We start from the raw sequence: 6,010 nt of genomic DNA, 5'->3' as shown, positions 1-6,010 counted from the left end.
TGCTTGCCAAAGTTCAGCCGGCAAAAAGATGTCAACTTCGGCTTTCTCACATCCGTCCAATGTAGCTCTTAGATGTAAACATCGGTATCATCAACGTACATCGACCATTCGCAGCATTTACAGCAGGTCTGACCAGCCACAGACACATGCAAGTCTCCTCGCACACAGAGGGCTCTCATGCTGTGTATGCAATCGCAGCAGCTAATTTATGCATGCCAAGGAAATGTTCAAACGGACAGCGATCGTTACTGAATCAGGACCAGAGACTGAGGGGGTCATTCAGACCTGGTCATTAGCGCCGATGTGCTCGGACCGGGTCGATGGCCCCCCACAGAGCATGCGCACGACGGCGCCGTCGTGCGCATGCGTGAGACCCGCTACGACCGACAGTGCCGGTCGTAGCGGGTCTCGATCCAAAGGGGGCGAGCTGTCGATGTTGATTGACAGCTCACCCCGTTTGGAAGGCGGGCCGGGGGGGTGGCAGTACAAACGGGGGCGTTCCCATGGGAACGCCTACCGTTTGGGGGCGGCCCCACTGATATCACTAGTGATGTCAGTGGAGAGCTTCCGGCTCAGACAGAGCCGAAAGCTCTCCGGGGCTTACGACAAGGGAGACACTACCCTAGGGTCTCGTCGTAAGCCCCGCTGGTCGCTATGGTCTTGACCATCGCGACCATCACCTTAGGCGGTCGTAAGGCTGTGGGTTTTAACCCACAGCCTTACCACCGCAAAGGAGGAGGTCTTGAAAATTCAAGACGTCCTCCCCTCATTTAGACCGACCGCACGCTCTGTGCTACCGGCTCTGAATGAGGTCCTGAATCTGAGAGAGTACTGTACGCAGGGTGGGAAATATGTGCTCAAACCTCCGAACACTTCAGTTTGCGCAGTTTTAGTGCAATACATATGGATCCCCATATGTGTTACGAATAGTCCGCAGCAGATATTAGGCATATACGCTGCGGACTGCAAGCCCCATAAAAATCTTTTGGGCTGCAACATGCCCGTATGCATCAAGCTCAAGAAAGCAAAACTTTCTAGAGCTTGTGGCAACGCCACCTATAGATGATGTTGTCCATAGAAGACTATGAGCTTCTTACTACAGAAACCCCTGCTACTTCCCCCCGTGGCTTGCGCTTACACTGGCCGATGTCTGCGCATACGCAGTAGAACGCACGGGTCATACCCGGAAGTCCTCACATCGCAAGAGACAGCTCTTATCGGAAAAGCTGTCCCAAGCATAAATAATCATGCATAGGTGTTAATAAACACAGGTATGCATGCAATAAGGGGTGGGATGTATTGCAGAGCATGATACATCCTGCCCACATTAACCAATGTCAGTAGAAATTGCTTCAAAACAACCATTGGCAAGATGCACAAAGAAAAAAGCAAAATACAAAGTCAAACAGATCCGAGTTCAGGGCAGGCAGCCAATATACACTTAAGTGTAGATGGATATGCCATCCCCCGCCCATAGACCTGCATTGGATCGTTCATTGCTTCTCCAGATCTCTCGTGCATGATGAAAGATCTGGAAGAGCGACAGACGACCCTACGGGAGCGTGCAGTGGACGATATCATGCCCACACACGGAACGATATAGCTGCGATATCGTTCCAATCCGTTGGATCAGCCGCTATATCGCTCCGTGTGTGGGGGCCTTAACAAGCTACTCCCAGTGTTTTAGCAAAGTCAAATTTCAGCGCTTCTTAACTGATATATCAGCCATTCGATTGAACGGCTGATATATCACCCAGTGTTGACAATGTGAGGTCTGGCCAGAAAACACGCCTAGGTAGATCTCAGTGTGGGAGCCAGCCAACAGCAACTTGCCTGGTGGATAGGTCGAGTGTAGCGCTGTCACTATTTTCCTTCAACTATAAATAATCTTAACTCAAATAATGACAACATGCAACAGTATTTGCCGTGAAATTTTGATCATCTATTTATTTGATAACAGTTTTAAACTAGAATAGAAGAAATATGGTGGCAAGGAAAAGGGGGCGGCCACATCAGCAACTATTATTAAGCCCTATCCCCACAGTTGCCTTGAAAAGTAACAAAGGGAGTGGACAGTGGGCCTGATTCAGACCCGCTCACTAGGAAGTGTTCGCACGCAGCCAGCTGATTTTTGCATTCTGCGCATGCATATGCATCGCAGTGTGCGTGCGCGAACCAGTCCGAGCGATCGGGAAGCATTTGCTCGCTGCGCATAGACTGCCCAGCTGAGTGACAGGAGAAGCCGTTTGTGGTTGGTGACAGGGGTTGGTCTGAGAAAACGGGGGAGTGTAGGTGCGAATGCAGGCGTGCCTGAGTGTCTCAACGCCATTTCAGAGGCGTGCATAATTAAGACGCAGCATCATAGTACACGTCGCCTGGCTGGATTTTACACTGAAGTGCTCGCAGTGCTTGCGGTAGGGTATGATCAACCACAAGCGCTCCGTTCGCTTCCGATGGTACCGATGGTTGCATACACTTCCTGGAGATAAAGGTTATAAGTGGGCATCTTAAGACAGGCTGGTGGGCGTCTGCATACACAGGGCAATCGCACGCCAAGACATAGTGGGCGTGCTATTGCCTTGCCGTGCGATCGCCTGCCTTTGCCAGATTTGCATAAGCTGGGTGCGTGCGAACGCATCTAGCGAGTGAGTCTGAATCGAGCCCTGTGTCCTAACCCAAGGGGGATGTAGTTACCATCACGGCAGTTGGGATTCCGGCCTTCAAAATACCGGCGGCAGAATCCCGACAGAAGTCAGAATCCTGACCACCGGCATCCGATGGTGAGCATTAGGGTTAGGGGGAGGGTTAGGTTTAGGGTTAAGTACTAGGGGGTGGGTTAGGGTTAGGCTGCTGGTGGGGAAGAGTTAGGGTGAGGGTTAAGGGATAGGGTTAGGATACTTGCCTAGTTGGGTTGGGATTTTGACTGTTGGGATGCAGCTGTCGGTATTCTGACCGCCGAGATCCCGTACCCACCCAACCCCAGTTGCTCAATTCAAAGAGTAAACTACTCTCCCTCATATTCATGCCTAATGGAGAACCATCAGCCAAAAAGCCTAGGTGAAGGACAGTGTATTTGTAATGCACTTCAAGTATTTCTGACTCCAGCAACATGGCAAGGCTCCTTCCACAGGCCGCAGCCACGCCACCAGGGAAAACTAGCTAAAGAAGACAAACTATAAACCTAAACAAAGCCCAGAGGAAAGGGAAAGACTGTAAGCAGTACACTGTACTCCATAAGGACGTGTTACAATAAATAATCAGGTCATAGGAGACTACAAAACCTCCTCTGAATAAAAAAATAAAACCAGGTAATGTCGCAGCTAAACTCACCATGAGCCATATCAAGGTGACTGCCCCAACAATGTCAATGCCAAGCCACTGTGCAATAATGTCATACCACCACATAGTACCAAAGCCTGAAAACGTACACCCCTCCCCCCAGGCCTGGCTGATGGTGCCTCATAAGGCTAAAGATGACCATTTACACAAATTGAGATCCCTTAGAATAATAAGGACATCATGGAACCCAAACTGCGCAACTGCTGCAGGCAACTTCCTGCTAAAAGTATCCCACCACAAGTCACTGAAATCTAACCAACAGACCCAAGTATAAAATGGGAATTAGACAGTGCTTTAGGCACCCAATGCCTGATTAAGAGTCACATAGGCCTGGGGACTATTCGAGTGGGGGAGTTATGATCAGTGCTGTGTGGGGGTGATAGTTCCATGTGCATGTGTACACCGCCTACACTATCTCTAATCATCATTACATAATTATCATTAGTGATAATTATATTTTGAACTCGCTGCAAGTTCAAAGTGTTTTTCGGAGGCATTCATTATGCCTCTAACCCTAAACTATCATTTCAGGAAAGCTGTTCTTTCTGTGGACTCAGCTTTTTTGGAAATGAGAGACTTTTCTCCTGCTGTTCCAGTCTTCATAGACTCTTCAAAACCTGTCATCAAACTGTGCATGCGCAGCATGAAGACAGGTTGCAAAGATTCTCAGAAAACCAGGGCAGCAGAAGAAAAGTGTCATGACGAACACCCACCACTGGCATGAAGACTCCTCTCATGCGGCGTTGGAGCTGGAAGAAGGAACGGGAGTGGAGCTGGCAGTTGCATGTAAATGGCAGCTTGTAAAACTATCAGGGCCTGTACGCCATCTCAGAATGGTGTACAGTAACACCACCAAGTTTAAAAAAAAAATGCTTTTTCAAAACTTGATGAATTATATACATCCCCGTACTAAAGTATGAGGACTGTGGAAATTATTGAGACAATTGTAACCAGGAGATATGTGTGATATCTCCTGCGTTACATGAATGATGAATGAGCCTGATACTTAATTTATACAAAAGTAGGTCAAAATGTAAATTTTTATCTGATTTTGTTGAAATTAAGGCCTCCATTTATCAACGATGGTAAACACCAGCTCAGTTCTTTATTTAGTATCACTGTGATACAAACGAAAAATGTACTGGTATTTACCAATACCCTCCGGTGAGGTCCGCGAATTCCTCCTCATGAGGTCTCTGCTGGCAGCCTAATGCTGCCAGCGACGGGGCTCCTGTGTTATGCACATGCGCGACGGTCCATCTGGGCATGTGCATGGCACGGGGACCCGGCAGTGCCTGGAAGACTTCACTGAAGCCGGAAAGATACCGCCGGGTCTCCATTGCCGCCAAATGGGACCACATCGCTCTTGCCATCTAAAAGATGGCAAGAGTGATGCTTGACAAACAGCAGTGATATTAGATTAACAATGTTTTTTAAATCCAGAAATGTGGCATAACCCCTTTAGCTAGCTTTTAAGGGATTACTCTTCGTTGATAAATGGGGGCCTAAGTGATGATGAATATGGCCCTTAATATGTAAAAGTGGGAAACTTGCATAATTTTGTGAATAAAATAGATATACAGCTATTACTTATGATTTAAGGCCAACTGTGTGGATAGCTGGGTGGCTGGTCATCATTATGCTGGTAATGATGATGGACCTATTTTTATGAGAGGCCTGGAGCTGTAACCCCATCCGCCCTATTGTTAATCTGGCCCAGACTGTAATATAATTCCCTACACTGTCCTGTGTAATTTGCAGAGGAAGCTGGGGTGCATCCCCCCACAGTCTCCCTCCGCAGCAATGGGACAAACCAACCAGAAGTGAAGAGGACCATTGCGACAAGAATAGGTTAATATAGCAAGAGGTGAGGGGAGCAGGGGTCGGGCTGAGTAGACCCACCATTTGTCTGTTCCTTTACTTGTATATACACACATAACAGAAAAGATATTGCAGTGGTGACTGCTGTGACATTTGTTAAATGGGCTGCTCAATACAAACATTTGGGAAACTCGATCAAGAAAACCTGCATGTGCTCCAGGAGCCCTACTACATACACCCAATGTTTACTGTGGACACCTTTAAATTTAAAAAACTCGTTTCTGCATTGAGTCTAAAACGTTATACAATTCAAGATCGCACATATAGAAATCCTATTTATAGTTCTGCCGTCATCTTTGATGATACTTCTTCTTTCCAAAGTCTTAAAGTCGTGTCATTGTTTAGCAAATGAATTGAGCCACGTGGTCTTTGAGCACGGTACACACAGATCACGCTGCTGCTGGCTGACTGTAGAGGCCTAGCCTAGGAGGTGCTGACGGGCTTTAAACTATTCTGGAGAAGGCTGGTTAAAGTCCCTTTAGGCACACCCTTAATGAGACATGGATGCACTGCGACCATGCTCTCCAGCCCCCTCCCCACTATGCTCACGCTGCGTTGGACTTTATGCTTCGGCTGTGCGCTAGCAGCGTATACACGGAGCAGAGTGAGAGCCGATAGTACGGCAGCAGCACATGGGAACATCAATGCACATACATGCCATGCAGCATAGCAGGCAATCCACTGCCTGTCTGCCTTCTCCGGTAACGTCACAAAGCAGGGACCAATCGGAGCGCAAATTTTTAGCCGAGCCTCCATGCTGGTGACCAATGGGAGGAGGCGCCTGATGTGC

Source organism: Taudactylus pleione, unplaced genomic scaffold (assembly GCF_031769625.1).
Source record: "Taudactylus pleione unplaced genomic scaffold, aTauple2 ptg000242l, whole genome shotgun sequence".
Lineage (NCBI taxonomy): Eukaryota > Metazoa > Chordata > Amphibia > Anura > Myobatrachidae > Taudactylus > Taudactylus pleione.
Note: the sequence above shows the minus strand (reverse complement) of the source record.